Raw genomic sequence first — 20,252 nt, 5'->3', positions numbered from 1 at the left:
AGTGCCAAACCTATTAGACATGCCTAGGCTTCCCAGAATGCATGGCAACGCCACGGTCACGCGGTGACCACGCGACGGGCATGCGAGTCTACGCGCTTTGGAGTTGGGGCCCTGGGCCACCGTCCAAACCTCAACGTATCACCACCAAACCATGTATTTATGCTTAAATAGATACTTATGTACCTAGAAATTATTTTTGGAAAAAATAAAGAGCAAACTATGAGGCAGTCGCAGTTCAAATTTGACCCGCTTCGTGCTGAATCGGCTGAAATTTATCTTTTTCACCAGAGGTGGATAATTTTTTTTACACCCAACCATTTTGTCAATTGTGCATTAAACATGGCCTAATATTTTATAAAATTGATTTGGTCCGTTTTTGCAACAATTATTTGGTAGTTCCTTCACAAAAAAACCTCATTTCGGGCACTCGAAAAATGGAAAATGAATTTTCCGTGCAAACAAAATGAAAAGCCCCTTAGGCAACACTGTTTGTCATTCCAAGATGCACCCTTGTGCACAATATGAGATCATTTGAACGAACTATGCCATGAATGTGGCCATAAGATTGATCATTTGGCTTGAAAGCCATGAATCTTCACGCATGATAGCTCATTTCTAAGAACATTTTTTTAAAATAATTGTCGTATTACAAGTTTATTATTTTTCCTGGAAGCTTGGTCACATATGATGACACAAGGCGAAGGTTTTCCATTTTTTTATTTGATTTTTTTATGCCTGTTTCAAAATGCGGTCAAAACAGCGGGCATGACAGTTCCTAGCTAGTGGTTGAATCTTGGAAATTTTTTGGTGTTTCTCTGATTAAAGAGATACTTATGTACCTAGAAATGATTTTTGGAAAAAATAAAGTGCAAACTATAAGGCAGTTGTAGTTCAAATTTGACCCGCTTCCTACTAAATTGGCGGAAATTTGTCTTTTTCACGAGAGGTGGATCAAAACTTTTGAAACCCAACCATTTTGTAAATTGTGCATTAAATATGTCCTAGTATTTTATAAAATTGATTTGGTCCAAATTTGCAACAAATATATGTTAGGTCCTTCACAAAAAAACTCATTTTAGGCACTCGAAAAATGAAAAATTGATTTTTCGTCCAAAGAAAATGAAAAGTCCCTTAGGAAAAATTGTTTTCCATGCCAATATGCACCCTTGTGCGCAATATGAGATTATTTGAACAAACTATGCCATGAATGTGGCCATAAGATTGATCATTTTACTTGAAAGCCATGAATCTTCACACATGATAACTCATTTCTGAGAACACTTTTTTTAAAAGAATTTCCGTATTACAAGTTTATTTTTTTTTCCTGGTAACTTGGTCACATATAATGACACAATGCGAAGGTTTTCCAATTTTTTTTATTTTTACCGAATTTTTTATGCCCATTTCAAAATGCGATCAAAACGGCGAGCATGACCGTTCCTAGCTAGTTGTCGAATCTTGGAAATTTTTTGGTGTTTCTCTGATTAAATAGATACTTATGTACCTAGAAATGATTTTTGGAAAAAATAAAGAGCAAACTATAAGGCAGTTGTAGTTCAAATTTGACCCGCTTCCTACTGAATTGGCGGAAATTTGTCTTTTTCACGAGAGGTGGGTCAAAACTTTTGAAACCCAACCATTTTGTCAATTGTGCATTAAATATGTCCTAGTATTTTATAAAATTGATTTGGTCCAAATTTGCAACATATATATGATAGGTCCTTCACAAAAAAACTCATTTTAGGCACTCGAAAAATGAAAATTGATTTTTCGTCCACAGAAAATGAAAAATACCTTAGGCAAAATTGTTTGCCATTCCAACATGCACCCTTGTGCACAATATGAGATCATTTGAACAAACTATGCCATGAATGTGGCCATAAGATTGATGATTTGACTTGAAAGCCATGAATCTTCACACATGATAGCACATTTCTGAGAACACTTTTTAAAAGAATTGTTGTATTACAAGTTTATTATTTTTTCTGGTAACTTGGTCACATATAATGACACAATGCGAAGGTTTTCCAATTTTTTTTTATTTTTTTTGAATTGTTTATGCCCGTTTCAAAATGCGGTCAAAACGCCAGGAATGACCGTTCCTAGCTAGTGGTTGAATGTTGGATTTTTTTGGTGTTTCTCTGATTAAATAGATACTTTTGTACTTAGAAATGAGTTTTGGAAAAAATAAATAGCAATCCATGAGGCAGCCACAGTTCGAATTTGACCCGCTTCCATCTGAAATGACGGAAATGTCTTTTTCACCAGAGGTGGATCAAAACTTTTTACACCCAACCATTTGGTCAATTGTGCATTAAATATGGCCTAGTATTTTATAAAAATGATTTGGTCCAATGTTGCAACAATTATTTGGTAGGTTCTTCACAAAAAAACCTCATTTGGGGCACTCGAAAAATGGAAAATGATTTTTTCATCCAAAGAAAATGAAAATTTCCTTAGGGAACATTGTTTGCCATTCCAATATGCACCCTTGTGCACAACATGAGATCATTCGAAGAAACCATGCCATGAATGTGGCCATAATATTGATCATTTGGCTTGAGAGCCATTGATCTCCAAAAATGATAGCTCGTTTCTGAGACCATTTTTTAAAAGAATTGCCGTATTACAAGATTATTATTTTTCCTGGTAACTTGGTCACATATAATGACACAATGCAAAGGTTTTCCAATTTTTTGAATTATTTTTGAATTTTTATGCCCGTTTCAAAATGCGGTCGTAACGGCGGGCTTGACCGTTCCTAGCTAGTGGTTGAATCTTGGAAACCTCTTGATATTTCTCTGATTAAATAGATATTTATGTACCTAGAAATTATTTTAAAAATAAAATAAAGAGCAAACTATGTGGCAGCTACAGTTCAAATTTGACCTGCTTCCTGCTGAATCGATGGTATTTTGTCTTTTTCACGAGAGGTGGATAAAAACTTTTGACTCCTAACCATTTGGTCAATTGTTCATTAAATATGGCCTAATATTTTAGAAAATTGATTAGGTTCAATTTTGCAACAAATATATGGTAGGTCCTTCACAAAAAAACTCATTCTAGACACTCAAAAAAAAGTATGACGGGCATTTCTAAGGACACTTTTTTAAATATATTTGTCTTATTACTAGTTTGTTATTTATTTTTTTCTTAAAACTAGGTCACATTTTATGACACGATGAGAAGGATTTCCATTTTTTCAATTTGTTCGAATTTCTCAAGTCAAGAAAATAGCTAACATGATTTAACATATTATATTTAAATCTACTGCGACCAATTTAAATGGTCATAATATTATATTGCATTCTGATTGGTCCAAAGATAACACACGCAGATCATGCATAAACACCATTGGATCCTCCTGGATCCAACAGCAGCCCTCACCCCTTGCCGCCCCATCAACCGCACCTCAGCCGAAACCCTAGCATTGTCTTTTGGACCCAGCCGCCGGCGATCTCCTCCTCCCCCCCAGCGACGCTGCCCCCACCTTCAATTCCTCTCCCAAGGGAAGGGAAGGGAAGGCCGACCAGGGAGATCGTTCGCGCGCCCATATCCACGCCGCCGTCGTTGACCTGATCCGTGTCCGTCCTCGAGGGAGGTCGGCCATGGTGGTCCGTGCTCGTCCCGCCTTCCACCCCGTTCCTCCCATTCGCGGTCCACACCACCGCGGGAGTCAGCGAGCATCATGCCCTGCCCGCCATGCACGACCGACCGTCGCCGCCGGAGACTCTCCAACCTAAGGTATACCGATTTCGGATTCCCCGTTGGGTCGGATTGGACCCCAGTTCGTGCACCTCGGCCCCCCGCACGCAAGGATTTAGGGTTTATTTAGGTGTTGGAATCAGGAGCCTCTTAATCTGTATGCTGCAATTTCACCTCGATCGCGTCACATGCTCGTATGATTTGGCCATGGTTTTCTTTGCTTGGTTCCATTCAGTTGGTTGCTGATTAATCAAGCTCCTGAGCTTCCATGGATCTCTTTGTTGGGAGTGCTTCTGCACACGCGGTTTTGTTAGGTTAGCTGCCGCACGTCTTGCACATGTGTCACTAGTATTGTTGTTCCCAGCATTTTCCGGGTATGTTTGCAAGGGGCTAGTCCTAGCTAGTATTTCTCTGACTAGGCTAAGTCGATGTGGTTGGCATGCTCTTACACTCTACTAGTAGCATGTTCCATTTGACTCATTCAAATTAATAATGCATATATGGCAATTCAGACCTGGCATAAGTTACACTTGACAAGAGTATCTTGCACACTTTCTGTCTTCTGTGTTACATCTGGTCTCAGTCTCAGGCATGCTTTATAGTCTCATATATATTGTATTTGTACATCTCTGTGGAGCTTAATTTGATCCTAAATAAAAGATGCTTGGACATTGGTGGAACTTTATTTAATTTGATCCTAAATAAAAGATGCTTGGACATTTGTACATCTCTAGTTAATTTGGTCTATTATTATCCTAGAAGCTGCAATGACGGAGATCACACGCTCCTTCGACCAGGCGTGGTCAGCCTCCGTCTCCGGCCACTATGGCCTCGCCCCGACCTCGCCCGCTGCTCCTTCGACCACACGCTCCGCAGCGAGATGAGCTCCCCCGTCCTCTCTGCTCGATCCGCCCCAGATCCTTAGTCTGGGTACATGTGCACTTGATAGGTTATTTCTGGGTACATGGCCGGAGAGTCTGACTTAGCTCTCTCATTCTCGACTGCTCTGGTCTGTGGATCTCGACCGTTCCGCTCTTTTTTTGACTGTCGCAAGCTGAGCTGAATCTTGTTGGGTTGAGCCGAGCAAGGTCACCGTCGGTTGTGACTTGTTGGAGTCTTCTCCTGGTAGCAACAGCAGGCTTTGGCTTGAAGGCCCCAACAACCACTGGTCGGTCAGCCGCTCAGATTTAGAGATCTACTTCAGTTAACATGTAATGTACTAGCGTAGACGTGTAGGAGCAGCCTTTGTGAACCTGGGTTGTGGCTTGGATGGCAGGAGAATATGATGTTCAGTTTTGTATGAAACAAATCAGGTCTTGGTTCAGTTTTGTATGTGCCGATTTGATTAAACCTTGACTGAAACCAAAGCATGATGTTTTGATTAAACGTTTACATGAGTTGTTATTCTATTCAAGTGGGTGAACTAAGCTATTTTTATTTAGTTTGCTCTCTGCTATGTCAAAGCCATCATTGTGAGCCATCACTGCATTACATTTTTCCCAGAATTACAAGTTAGCCACGAACTTGATTTGTTATTTGCATCACTAGCCTTTTGGGGCACCAGATTTATACTATGCTTGCTGATTTTATTTGTGCCTACTGATTGATTATACAGTGATCGAGACGCTACTAATTTTACTGATTGATGTTGTTGTTGTCGTATGCAGAATATTATGATGGAAAATCATTTGATTTGCTGCATATCATCAAACAGTTGTTGCTCTCTCTAAGTCCCCACGCTGCTGCTGCTAACCATGTTGTTGCTCCTCTATTTCTGCACCTCCTGCTGCTTGCCTCTTCTCTGAATCCACTAAACCTGCTGTTGCACTTCTTCTCTGAACCTGTTTCTTGCTGCTCGCTGCTACTCCTCTCTCCATCCCCACGCTTGCTTCTTCTTCTCCTAACCTCGCTGTTGGTCTTCTCTAAAGTCTGAACCCCCTACTGCTGCTGCTGCTCTCTCTCCCTATCTATTTCACTCTCTTTCTTTCTCTGTAATTCAATAGAACTAGTACTTACTTATGATATGTGCTTACTTATGTTACTGGATTTCTATTATATGCTATAACTGTGAAAGGGATGGTAAATCTATAGATTTAAGTATTGTATATGCTAGAATATTAGCCATGCAAACATATCTTTTGGTCTACAATTTTCACAAGTACAGGCTAATGACAGAAATCCTATCTAACATTATTTTTCCTGGGTACTACTTACATGAATACAACCGTATTAGAGACATCATGCTGCAGTACACGGCATGTACATGGTTATACTAAAACATCCATGTAGGCAATATTTTTGTGCTTTTTCCTAATGGGTCAATATCCTTATTTGGCCTTGCAAGCCATGTGCGAGTCATTGTATCATGAGCCTGGGCGAGTCATTATATCCTGAACCGCCTGCGCAATTTCATTTCTTCAGTGGCTCTACGAGTTGTGTTGCCCGAATTCGTTTCCGTTCCATTGCATTTTTCAGACATAATTCACTAGAAATGGATAATTGGCAGACTAGTAACGCAGCATGCTAGCTAGTGATTTTTCAAACATAATACTAGTGATTTCCAGATATAATACTAGTGATTTTTCAGACATAATACTAGAAATGGGATGTTTTGCCTGTCCTTACTGAAGAAGAGAAGAATGGAATTTAATTGGATGGTCCCTTTCATTGTACTTAATTATGTTCTGCTTGAGTTTACTGCCTTATTATGTTCTGCTTGAGTTGACACTATTTATGTCCAAACCTGGGTTTATACTCTTTGCATGTCGTCATCACTCATCGGTTGGGCTGTTTACTTAATGTATTTGTTGTCCGCTTGCTCCATCATATTTCCTGATGTACTTCTACATATATATGTTGGTTGTAATCTGCTTGAACGATTCAAGTACTTGATATTCCATTCTGTTCTTGTAGGTGAATGGAGCTTATGTTGTTGGTAGAACACCGTTGATGACTTCTTCCTATGTTGAAGAGCATGTTCCGTGGTATCCAAGAGTAGCTAGCTTTAACTTGGCAGAGCGTTTTATTTTTCAATCGCAATATTTGTGATTGTGTGGAATATTGTATGGTTATGTACGTGAAGTTTTATGTTCCTGGGCATGCAATATTTGTAGGTTAAACTGGTTGTTGTGATGTGAACCAATGTATGGAGTTCCACATGTTCTGTTATGTATATAATATATTGTAATAAACCTATTTTGGTTGTTATTCGAAGATTTTCAAATTATTCTCCTTTCTGTTTGATATATACTGCTTAAAAAGTGATGTGGATCCACTGCTAGGAAAAATCTGACAATTGGGACCCATCTAAAAACTGGACCGCAAAAAACCCTTGAAAATAAAAATGAAATGGACCGCGAAAGGCCATGCCTAGATAATAAAAAGGCCAAATTGATGGGACAGGCCTGTGTAGCCGCCCATGTAAAACGTCGAATCGGACCGGGCTGATTCTTGTGCCACATCACCTTGCCACGCCGGATGCCTACGTGGCCTGGGGAGGTTGCTAGTGACCAAAAATTTGGTCGTGGAACCAACGACCTTTTACAGAAGGTCGTTAATTTCAGTTTACGACTGCCAGCTTTTGACCTTCTATTTTTGGTCAAAAAAGGTCGCAAATGAAAAACTATGACCTTTCAGCGGCCAATAGTGAGGGTCACAAGTTGACATATTTCTTGTAGTGCCTCCATAGAGAGGGCCCGAACCTGGGTAAACATCGTGTCCCCTGTCTCCTGTTACCATCGACCTTAGACACACAGTTCAGGACCCCCTACCCGAGATCCGCCGATTTTGTTACCAACAGCGAGTGCCCTGGAAGTTGGCGATGAAGCGGTTGCGCATCTCGTCCCAGGAGGAGATCGAGCCTGGGGTCAGGTTTAGGAGCCATGAGTGGGCTCCGTCCTTGACAGCCATGGGAAACCAGTTCATCATGACCTTTTCGTTGCTGTAGGCCACTTCGATGCTCATCTCATAGAGCTGCAAAAACTCCGCAGGGTCAGGGGTGCCGTCGTAGCGAGGAGGCAGATCTGGCTTGAACTTGCCTGGCCAGACGATGCTACACAACTCAGGAGTGAGGGCGCGGCAGCCCGCCGTGGCCACTATGGCCCGTCGTGGAGACAGAGCTTGGTCGTGGTGCCCCTGCGCCGCCACGGCACGCCACGCATGGCCCTCTCGCAGCAAGCAATCCTAGCGCAGTGGAGCTGGGTGTGGAGGAGTGTTTCCTTGTGGACAGGGAATTTCTTGGAAGCTTGTTTCTTCGTGTGTGGGCACGTGGCGCGGTGGGTCACGCCACGGGGCCGCACACCTTGGAGCGAGGGAGCCATCCTGACGTGGGAGAGGCGGAGGTGCACCATGAGCTGCACGCCTCGGTGCAAGGGCGCCATCTTGTTGTGGAGGAGGCGGAGGCGCTCCGTGAGCCACATCGCCAGCAGCTGGGGGCGGGCGAGGCAGCAAGTGGGATGGTGCAGGAGAGCCTCCCGTGGCGCTAACGAGCTCGGCGATGCGGTCCAGCCAGTCCTCGTAGAGGTCGTTGATTGTACGGTAGCACAGGAGCTCACGTGCCATGAGTAGCGTGGCCTGCGCATCCGCGGGTGCATGGCGAGCATGAGATGACGAGCCGGTCGAAGTCAGCGACGGGTTGGCATGCGGTGTGGCCGTCACGGCGCACGGAGGGATGCAGCGAAGAGGCTTGCTACTCGTTTGCCACCGGACCGGTGGCAGCGTTGGCAGCGGGTGATAGAGAAAAAAAGGGGAGGCCCGCCTACTGGGGTAATCTGAGCGACACGGGCGGCGAGAGCGGCCCTGCGCTCCATGCGAGCCCGGCAACCGTCGGCCATGAGCTTGCTGGAGTGATGAAGCGTGGATCAACGAATAAGAAAGCTTTGGCGCAGCCCTACCTGGCGCTCCAAATGTCGGATTTCGGGTTCCGACAAAACCCTTGAGGTTTGAACACCGGGGTGCGCACGAAGATCTCCCCCTCTCTAGCTCGCACACTCAACGATCTGACGACCTAGCTTGACAGACCCAACGAACATGAGACACAAGATTTATACTGGTTCGGGCCACTGTTGTGGTGTAATACCCTACTCCAGTGTGGTGTGGTGGATTGCCTCTTGGGCTGAGGATGAACTGTTACAAGGGAAGAACAGCCTCCTGAGGAGAGGTGTTCTTGTGCTTGGCGGACTTGTGTGAGGCTATGGATGGAATGGCTCCGATCCAAGATCCGATGAGATCCCTAGCTATGGTGGTTGCTAGTCCTATTTATAGAGGCCCTAGTACTCTTCCCAAATATTGAGCGGGAAGGGATCCCACAACGGCCAATTTGAAGGGGGACAGCTAGTACAAGCAATCCTGACAAAAGGCTCTGGGTGTGACGCCATCTTGGGCTCCACGATGACCTCCGTCCTGCCACCCTGCTGGTCTTGGTCTTGTTGCACCGATATGGAAACCTTTGCCTGATGCCTCGGAACTCCTCGCCTCCGCTTGCCCCTAACACCAAAGATGGAACAAGGACACTGTGCTCGCTGGCGCCCGCCTAGTCTTGATCTTCATGGCTTACATCATTAGAACCTCACGAGGTTATCCTTGCCTTGATATCTCCACCCCTCGCGAGCCAGCCTGGTGAGGCCGCTCCTGAGGAGGTCTTGCGTCATCCGCCTCGCGAGGCTTGGCCTCTCGCGAGGGTCTTGGGTGTTTGCTGGTGAAGATGGGCCGTACAAGGTCGCTGGAGGAGCCACGCGACGGGCCGCAGGCAGGCAAGTCTGGGGACCCCCGTTACCAGAACGCCGACAGTAGAGAAGGAATCATTCGATCGGGTTCAGTTAATAGCCAACGATCCATCGCTCAGGTTCAGTAACAGGTAGCCTGTAGTGTAGTTGCTCGGGTTCAATAGGCGAACGCCTCGCTCGGGTTCAGTTAGAGCCCAACGCCTCGCACATGTATGAGAGAAACGCGCATCACTCGGCCCCCGACCACCCACTGTAATCGGGAACTCCCTGATATTTTCCTCGCCCTCGCTTCTACCATGGTTTTTTCCTTCATGGACCTCCTAAAGAATGTCATGCAGCTGCGTCTCCGGCCCGCCCAGGACGAAAAGCCCATTTTCTGTCATGATTTTTTGTCATAGAAGTAGGAGCCCACCACATCTATCATGATAACGGGTTTTGTCACAATTATCATTATAGAAGTGTCATAAGTATGATAGAAAAAAAATTCGTTCGGCCCAAAATGTCACAGATGTGTATGTTTTTTGTAGTGGATGATGTAGGTGGTTTTTACCGAGATTTCGGACGCCGTGAGGCATAAAACCATACTCCTGCTTTGGTAGATTGAGTGGAGGAGCACAACGGCACGCAACACTCGAGCCTGGCAAGGTTGCCTTGGGAGACGAGCAGCTACGCGTGTACAAGTGTGAAGGGTCTGAATCATCCTCTAAGTTGCCATGGCCCTCCTTTATAGCTCAAGTGGGAACCATAGTGGAAAAATAGTCATTATCTAGCAATTAGATAGATAACAATGCTATCATACCTAACTATGACAGTTAGGACAAAGTGCATTACATGCACTGCTAGGCGCCACGCTGAGGATGCAGCCCGGCAAGCCCACTGTGCCGCTTAATCATCTTCTGCTTATCTACTTGACACGCCTCTGGACGGGTGTCACGTGAAGGTAATCTGTCTCCAATAGAGATACCATGTGCTTAGTAGAAGCCACTTAATCACTTGGGGGCTCGACACCGCATTGATAAGTGATTTGCGTCACTGCGAGGTGGAGCGGTGGTGCCTTGGCAGGGAGATTCGCCCTTGGCGGCCCTGGCAAGCCTGGTGGGGAAGTCTTGGATTCGTCCTTGGGGCGGCCTCGACCTGCCTAGGCACTCCTTCCCGGCAAAGAAGTCTTTCCCAAGGTACTGCTCTGCTATCTTGTTTGTCTTGGTCTTCTTGATCCACTCTTTGATTTCATGAAGAGCTGCTTCTCCTGGTTTGGTCTTGCTTTGGATGTTCATGTTGGACATTGGGGGCTAGCATCCCTATGTATAAGTCTGGGAAACAAATGTGATCGTTCGCTGCACCGACAGGGATTGACGAATTATATTGGTGCCTTGGCAAGTGGTTACAATCGTGATATAATCAATCATAATTATTAGTATCCAGTTGCTCCAAATTCCGGTGGTTGCGCAGATATCAACGTGATAATTACGCACACGGGTTGGACCATCCAAATGTGAAACAAGCATTTTTCATAGGATAGTTGGCAAGCAATAGATGAGCTCTGCTTATTTATATAACCAGTAATAATCAAACAAAACCCCTAATTATCATTCCAAACAGCGCATAGAAGATGGCTAATGCGACAACTACAACTACCCATGCTAGTTCCTTCTTGGCTCTTGCTTTCATTTGTTGCCTGTGATTGATTCTTTCTTGCTTCATCATAGTGATTGTACACTCCAAATCAGTCAGTTTATTCTTCAGATTTACGTTATCTTATGCGACATTGGTGATAACATTCCAAGCCCTGCCATGCCATTCGTCATTCAACCAGTTAACAAAGGCACAAGACTCATATCCCTTCCAATGTTAAATAGTATTCAGGATGAGCAGGGGCAGTAACTCAACTTAAATGGCGAACTTAGCACTAATCTCTAAGGAGCAACAGAGAAACGGTGTGCCAATGTCAAATACCTCTGGGAATACACATCGAGCGGGAGTGTCTTTGTGCACACAACTCAGCTTTTGGTACTTCTCACTGGCGAAAACTCAGAGTCGAACTCATGTTGCGGGAGACTAGAGTCATATTTCCTAGGTCGGGGAGGGGGTCATTTAGGACGGATTGAGTAGGGAGCTACTTTGGACATGCTAAAAAAGATCAGGATTGATTGGCGCCGAAAAGACGATCTGGATCCATAGTACACCGGCCTTCTGATGACCTTAGGCAAGTGCTCGACGGTGAATGGCGTCATGCCGGCACCGCCCATCGCACTGGTGAGAACGACGACACAAGCTAGTGCAGCCGCTCCGAAACCATCAGCACCACTCGTTCGCATTCCCCAGTGTCAGTGCCATGCGAGAGAATTTGGGGCTAGGGATTTGGAGGCTATCTAGGTATTCGGGGGAAATGGGGAAACTGTGGGGGTATGATAACGGTCGGACACTTCTTATCGCACTCTATTGTATACGGCGCATAGTTTGTACAAATCATTTGTGTTCATTATTACAACTTCACACACGATTTACACACCAAACTATTTGATAAGACAACGTGCATGAGACACGGTTCCCGTGACATAACCATATGTGATTTACTACCCGGTACATACGGGGATGGGATTACTGAGTTAATACTTAGGGTAAACACCGCTATGCGGATACCCATCAAAAAAAGTAAAAAAAACTGCTCTCAGATAAAGATGGGGGCGGCGGCCGAGGCAGCGGCTACCGGATAGCAGGTCAATCTCAGTCAGTCGGCAGTGGCGGCGTGATACGAGGTCGATCCTCGGTCGGCGGCACATCCCTCGTGGTCGATGGAGGAATAGTAGGGCTCAAAGTTCAGGCGGTTGCCCCACTAAGCTTTGCTCCTCAACCCTGTTGTCTCGATGTGCCGTGGCATTTCTCATCTCTGTCTGTTGGGTGGAGGTCACCACGCGGCTAATTAATTAAGGTATGCTTTTACTTGAGTGACTTAATTAAGGTATTCAATTCATAAGGGTAGTACTATACTCTGCATGTAAATTGACTCATCGTTAATTTGTGTCATCGCATGGCTGGATAACAATATGGGGTGCACTTTGTAAATTATGAAAATAAAATCTTGTGATATATGCATTCATCTTTAGTCATCAATTAATCCATTTATCAATGTTTTTTGACTGACCCCTCGTGTGGCATAGATGGAACGATCTGAATGGATGAAGGATCGGAGAAACTCAAAGTTTATGAGTGGCATGACGGAGTTCATCGATTTGGCTGAAAGGACAAAGAAGAGAGTCTATAATGACTATTACATCATGTGTCCATGCAGCGATTGTACCAATACGGGGTCACGTAAAGATATAGATGTCGAGTACCACTTACTTAAATGGGGATTCATGGATGGATGTACATGTTGGAGAAGACACAGTGAAGAGCCGGTCATGGATATAGGTAACCAGGGCAGCGGGGTGTCAAACCCCGATAAGAGTCACAAGGATGTTGAATCTAACGTTAGGGCTCAGACATCAAGCTACCAACGGAACATCGACAAGCCAAAACTCCCACTGGAAAAACCAAGAGGACGATACAGATGAAACCGACGACCTTGATGATATGCCAGATTTTGCTACCATGATTGCAGATTTCCAGGGCCTGGATAAAGATATGGTTGCGTACAAGGATTTGCCAACCATTGGGGCGCCGAGGCAGACTCAATTGAGTATGGGTACCGGGTCCCCTTTGGCAAGATCCACATCTTCATCGGCAAGATTGGTGAATCGGGACTTGAGCTAGACATCTCCACCGACATTATCAAGTCAGCTCGGTGCATGAACCCCGCCTGGGGTCAAGCCGGTAAGAATCATGTCTTTGTTGGCTTTACCCAAGTGGTCAATGTCGCAGACAACTCGATGTCGGGCGGCGACACCCTTGCCTACTCCAATGGCGAGTCATCGGCTAGGTATACAAAGTCGATTCGCCCCTTGTACGATTGCCGGCTTGGGGCCTGGTCCGACAATAAGTCGGCCTCGATTGACCATGAGTCGGCCCGTTGGACCACGATCTATATGGCTAGCACCGCTCCAGCTCTTAACTTCATAGCTGCGGGCGCCGTGAATGGGACAAACCCATCGTCTACTAATGCGAACGCATCTAGCCTAGTTAAACTAGCAACTCAAGTTCTTTCCGAGTTAGTTACCACTTCAACGACGCTCCTCGAGTCGCCATTGAAGCCGGAGAATCAGGTCGGGCACAATGATGAAGTGGCCAAGATCCGCGAGCAGATAGCCAAGGCTAAAGAGGATGTCAATGCCGAGAACACTTGCATGAAGTAGTTACAGACTCATATTCAGTAGGAAACCGAGGGCTTGAGGACAGAGGCTTGGCGCCTGGCTGTTTGTCAGCACGCTTCTGAGGCGGTCCACAGGAGACGTCATGAGACTCACCTCCCCCTGGCTTTAAGGGAAGACGCTTATCCAACATGGAAGGCGTAGGGCCTAGCTCTCCTGCGACACCGGTTATACCCCAATTGAATCGGGTCATCCCACAAAAGGCGATGGCGGGCCATCCACGAACCAGCTAGCTCCAAACCCGCCGCCCATCCGGACGACTCCTGATCGCTTCGTGACGCCAGCTGGTCACTTTTATAACCATGTTGATAACCTGGTGGTAGAGGCTGCCAATCTTACAAGGCTTCCGATCATGGGTGCTACCCCCGTGGAACAAGAGGCTTTGCATGCCATCGAGTTGTTAAAAATAGCAGCCGCTGAACAGGCGAATTATACCTACATTCAGCACCGACTCCATTCTACCCCACACCCAAGCCAGAGCCAAAGTCACCATGCCGAGTCACCAGCTGTTTCCAACAACGCCTGGCGGATACATGAGCAACAGCATCACTACTAGGAAAAGGCCTACTAATGGCGCACCTAATTTGGCCATTAATGGCGCATTAGTGGTGCGCCATTAGTGCCACGCCATTAGTATATTTTACTAATGGCGCACCACTGGTGCGCCATTAGTATCTGGTATACTAATGGCGCACCCCAGATGCGCCATTAGTATATACAACAGTGCGCCATTAGTATGCCTCCCAGGGGGCCATGTATACCCAGGTGCTTTGGCATACTAATGGCGCACGACAACAGGATGCGCCATTAGTAACTTCGGCATACTAATGGCGCACTGTTTAATGATGCGCCATTAGTATCCTTTGGCATACTAATGGCGCACTATAATGTGATGCGCCATTAGTATGAATATTAGGTTTTTTTTTATTTTTTAATTTTCTATTTTTTGCATAGGTTACAAAATGTATAATTGGACAAAATATAGACAGCACACATCAACAACAGATTCATCGAATACAATAGAATATTAGTCTCTGAATACAATTCATCATTTTAGTCTCCGAATACAATTCATCATATTAGTCTCCGAATTGAAAAGACTGAACAAAGATAGAACATTATATTACAAGTCTCGAGACCGCGAGTTTGTCTTCACATTACAAGTCGATATCGATCATCTAAACTACCATCACATAGAAGAGAGCTGCGGTCATCACGATGAGCATCATCATGATGAAACTCGTCTTCATCCGGTTCCTCCAATGCTCCCTCCCCTCTCCCGCTAGATAGCGGGCGTATCTAGATTCGGCCTCGGCCCTAGTGGCGTACCCTTTGTAACTGTTACTGCTGAATCGGTGAACCTGTCTCCGACACTCCTCCCAGTCGTCGTAGACTCCGGGAACCTTACCCTTGTACACGACATACCACGGCATCGCTATGCAGTAGCCAAACGAAACATTAGTACCAATTCACAGACAATACATAAGCAATATATAAGTATGCAACAGAATGATCGGAAGAGAAAAGCAAGACATTAATAGCATCGATTACATCTAAGTTGAACGACTCTGGAAACCAAAGAGACATACTACAAGTTCATTAAAGTTTAATTACAACATGAGCCAATCGATGTTTCAGAACTAGACACAGCATCACTGCTTTCGACTCGACCCAAGGGACCGGAGCGTGGATGAAGCCGCCGTCTATCGTGGGAGTCATGAAACAACGGGCTATGTCAGCCTGCATTTGTAGGATTGCGTCGATGTCACTGTTGGACGGTTGATTTCTGAGGTAGAACTGCCCCAAGGTACGAAGGACATCTTGATGGATGATTTCCGCAAACTCCGACTGGATGCGAAAGAATTCTTGTCTGATGTCCGCGTCCTGGATCGCCGACACGCTCGCGGCCCAATCTTTGAGTATACTCGGTAGTAGAAGTTGATGATGGTCCCGTACGATCGCCCGCATGTGATGGATGGCGTAGTAGGCACCCTTCTGACCGCCAGGCGGCTGCTTGACGCAGCATAACGTCGTATTGTGGGAGAACACGTGCTTGCCTTACTTACGAATAGGCCTGGTGAAGGTGCCTCCAGATTTGACGTAGCCGGGGAGAACATCATCAAGAACCTTCTTGACATTTGTGTAGTCTACGTTCGACTGACGGTCCGGGTCGAAATATGTGGCCATGGAATATTTGGGGCTTAGGAGGATGAGCGTGCAATGTGTGTCACTGCAGAAAACACGGAATGTTAAAAGAAAAACGATCGAAATTTAAGAATTCATATGTTACGGGGCGGTTGAGGGGAGGACTTACTTGGGAAAGTAAGGCACGAGGAAGTTATCCTTATCTTGTTTTGCCAGAATGACGCCTTCGAGGTAAGAACTCGTGACTTGCCGGTCCCCAGCGCTGCCCAAGATCTTGGCACGCATGTAGAAGGGGTCGACTATCACGATGTCCGGGGTCTTGTCGCGAATGATCCGCATCTCCATACTCAGCGAAAATAGCCGAACGAAGGTGTAGTGCAGTGGATGAAGGTTCAACATAGCGTGGATGTCATCAAATCGCAGTACGATCGTACCCCGGATGGAGTTATCCACAAAGCCCTTGCCCTCTGGCACCTTGGCCGCGAAAACCGGGTATGCCACATCCTTCTCTCCGAGACGCTGCTTCTCCAAAGAAAGAACACTGTCATGCAGACTCCGCATAGCACCGGTTGCAGCATCGATCATATTTCTCGGTAGCATCGGCCTACCCGCGACATGCACCCTCCTCGAGATATCCTCAGGTGAAGGTGGCCCGTCCTGAGCACGGATCGTACTCGGTGCCGGCTGGCTCGCACCCTTGTTAGTATTTCTTTTGCGTGCCTTCTTCTTCTCCTGTAATGGGACCGAGTTCTGCTCACAGACCGCCTTCTTGAGTGTGTTGGGGCTGATCATATTTCGCACCTCGCCTATCTGAGGCTCGGTGAAGTCGGCAGCTGGAGGCGTCTCCTGAGAGCTGAACTGCAGACGACGCCTGTTGCAACCTGGCTTCTCCGCGGTACCAGCTAGATCGCGCACGTCTTTTGTTGGGTTGGGTTCTTGAGAAGGAGGCCCCATGAAGTCGCCACCGTACCCATGATCGGCAAAGTACTGATCGACGTTGGCAAATGTATCGTCGTCGTCGTTGTTCTGATCCTGTGCCATATGCATGTTTGGATCCAGTGGCATAGGGATGTCCGGCACCGTTGCGGCGGTCTTGCCATGGGGCCGACTTGGCGCCGGCACGACTGGCGGTGTTGTCTTTGGGGTGGTGTCCCCCGCCCCCAAACGAATCTGGCTCTTCGGCCAAAGCAGGGGCCAGCTCAGGCAGGCGCTGAGGGTCATCACGTCATCATCGTCGGCCCCGACGGGTCGAATCGGAGGTAACAGCTCGTCGCAGCCTAGCAGCACCCGAACCAGTTGAACCCTAAACAAGTTGGGTGGCATCTGGGTACCATGGAACAAGGGGTTGCCCGGTTGAACGATTTTGCCCTTGGCGACATCGACCAACTCGTTGTTCACGAAGTGCAGGAGAGTGCACGGAACGTCAGCGGCGCCCTGCGAAAACATGTAGGGCGTCAGGGATGCCCAGTCAAAGGCAAGGAGATGAAGTTCTCGGCCGAGAGAGGATTAATTAGTTACCGTGATGATGGCGTCGAGCTCGGCTAATGTCGAGGCACCGCCAACGGCGGGCGTGCAGTTGACGGAGGGGCCGCTTGCTGCAGAGGTGCCGGCCGGCGTACACCCGGGTGCATTAAGCTCCCGTGCCGGCGTCGGAGACACCAATGCCGCCTCCGCCGGAGACACCAATGGCCCCGCCATCGCGTTCTGCGAGTTGCTGGCCATGAAGCTAGGAATCGGGGGCGGCCCCTGTTGGCCGCCCGCAATCCATGCACTAATCCCCTGGATCAAGGTAGGCACAATGGCGGTGATCGTCGCTCCGAGTTGTTGTTGCACTTGCTCTTGGACAATCTTCGGAATCCGCGCCACTTGTGCCCTGAGTTCTTGAACCTCACGCGCCTGGCTTTCCGAGCTGGTCTTTTTCTCCTTTCGCCCACCAGTGTTATAGTATGACGACCATTTTGTCGACAAGCCTTTGCCGGCCACACGACCAGCTGACGTCGGCTTACTGAGCTTATCCTTGTTCTTCATTACATTCAACGCCCTATTTAGAGTGGTGTCCCAAGGGTTGCTCTTAGTCGACCCCGCGCTACTGCTTTCAGTCGCCTGCGGAAGGAATGTGAACCATTTAGAAATTTGGCTTCATTAATTAGAATGCAACCATATGGAGCTAATTACGCGGGGGTGTATTCCTTACCAGAACAAGCTCAAGCGCCCTGGTCTTCGGATCCGTGGTAAGCTCCTTTGTTTTTGGGTCCTTCTTGTACCGGGCCCTGACAAAGTTCCTGGTCTGCTTGTCACCGTATTTATCAAAGAGGGGCGGTAGGCCTTGTGATGCCCCCGATTCAATCGTACACTAATCATACACGCAAACGTGTACGATCAAGATCAGGGACTCACGGGAAGATATCACAACACAACTCTACAATTAAAATAAGTCATACAAGCATCATATTACAAGCCAGGGGCCTCGAGGGCTCGAATACAAGAGCTCGATCATAGACGAGTCAGCGGAAGCAACAATATCTGAGTACAGACATAAGTTAAACAAGTTGCCATAAGATGGCTAGCACAAACTGGGATACAGATCGGCTCGGCACGGTCCGCCTCCTCCTTGTCCCATATAGGCTCCGCCACTCTGTAACCGCCGGGACCGAGTGTGTGTTCCCCTAAGTTCAGCTCCCGCATTTCTTTCCCCCACTTACTTGATTCGGAGTTTGCGGTGCTCGAGCAATTGATCTTGAAGTCGTTGTAGTCATCTTCGGTGATCGAAGGATTTTTCTCCTTGATCTTCTCATAACTCTCACCTTTCTCGATCATTCTCTTCACATTGCTTTTCCAAGTAGACAGGGCCTTGCTCATCTTCGTGAGGGCAGCATTGTTCACTTTATTCCCTTTGAGGCTTGTGTTTTCAAATTCAGCGGGGAACTTGTATCGTTCGTGCAGCTTCGTGAAGAGGAGGTTGCGCAAATTCCCTCGGTCAGGATGCCTCAGGTTCTCGGTGTTGATCGAGACGGTGCTCCGGAGAATGCACCCGAGCTGAAGCGAGTACCCCTTGACTATTCGTTCGGGCGCCGTTGGATTCCCGTTGGAGTCCACTCCAGTAACTTCCTCCTTGAGGGTGAGGAGCACGGTCGGGTGCCGGTCCTTCCGTTGCCTCTTCGGTTGGCTGCCATCTGTGCGTGCGCCGCCATCATCAGTGGTGGCATCCTCGGCGGCACCATCAGTGGTGGCATCAGTGGGGTCATCCTCGGCGGTACCATCAGTGGTCTCAGGATCGGTGGGGAAGGCGACGTCCTCATACAAGTGAGGTTGTTCCTCCATCTCCTGGGACAGCTCCCAGAATTTCTTGCCGCCCGAACCCCCGGCCTCATTGTTGTTGGCCATGTTTCTCTATAAATATGAACAAAGTTTGGTCAAAAAGTTGGTTATTGTCAAGGAACAAGATCATGGTCTCATCATTTAGGGTTTGTCGAGACCGAGGCATCCTAAAAGCTAAGCTTTTATCATTGAGGGTTTTTCGACGCCGAGGCACCCTAAAAGCCTAAGCTTTCATCATTTCGGTTTTTATCGACACCGAGGCACCCTAAAAGCCATGCATTAGTCACAAGTACGCCGGGGCACTTGATCCTACTTAATTAACTACTAAGATACCCCGGCCCATGCATTAGTCACACAGTAACCCCATATATGTCCTTTTTAGGCAAAGTCATGGCTAAAATCGGAAAATTTCAGCATCACTTGCTGAAAATAGGAATATGGAGTACCCGAATTTGGAACGGAAGTTAAACATTCCGGCAAACAGGCCTCGGGTTCATTATGCCAATGAAAGATTACTGAGAATCACTCTATAGCTGAACAGTCTAACCGAAATATATAAAGAACTGCCTGCAAGCGATACAAAGAATATAACAAGAATGGGCAAAAAAATTTAATCATGGAGATACACAAAATAGGCTAAATTACACATTCTCAGGGTATATTACTCAAGTGTAATTTACTTTGTCATTTACCAGGAGAGAATTACACTGTAATTTACTAAATCACATTCTTAAATTACAGAGAAAACAACATGCAACTTTCACCTTTGCCCTGCTACTATCCAGGGAGAAAAGATTCTTGTTTTTACTCCCAATAAAAATCAGGAAAGCATCTACATTAATGAACTCTTAGGAAGAAGAAAGTGCAACATACAGTGAATGCATAAACAAGAAGAGTGTCAAGTACATAGTAAAAGAGATACCTAAAATCACATTTTACTAAATAAACTGCTCCTCAAGTTATGTTATGAAAAAACCATATTCAGTTTTGAGGCACCAACAATAAAGATCCTACACAGCAACAAACCAGCTAAACTAGAATTCCACTACTATCC

At 46.6% G+C, this 20,252-nt stretch overlaps 1 long non-coding RNA gene across 2 annotated transcripts; it reads left to right on the top strand.

Annotated features, from left to right (window-relative positions):
* Window positions 1–3,348: 3,348 nt before the first annotated feature.
* On the top strand, window positions 3,349–6,931 carry LOC125531222. 2 transcript variants are annotated; one of them, XR_007293126.1, is made up of 2 exons: window positions 3,349–3,744; window positions 6,619–6,931. It is a non-coding gene; the product is annotated as an uncharacterized LOC125531222 (long non-coding RNA). The 2 variants fall into 2 exon arrangements; XR_007293127.1 differs by lacking the exon at window positions 6,619–6,931 and adding an exon at window positions 4,465–5,128.
* The last annotated feature ends 13,321 nt before the right edge of the window (window positions 6,932–20,252 follow it).

The sequence above is a fragment of the Triticum urartu genome, unplaced genomic scaffold, assembly GCF_003073215.2.
Source record: "Triticum urartu cultivar G1812 unplaced genomic scaffold, Tu2.1 TuUngrouped_contig_689, whole genome shotgun sequence".
Taxonomy (NCBI): domain Eukaryota; kingdom Viridiplantae; phylum Streptophyta; class Magnoliopsida; order Poales; family Poaceae; genus Triticum; species Triticum urartu.
This window is presented reverse-complemented; position numbering and strand designations above follow the sequence as displayed.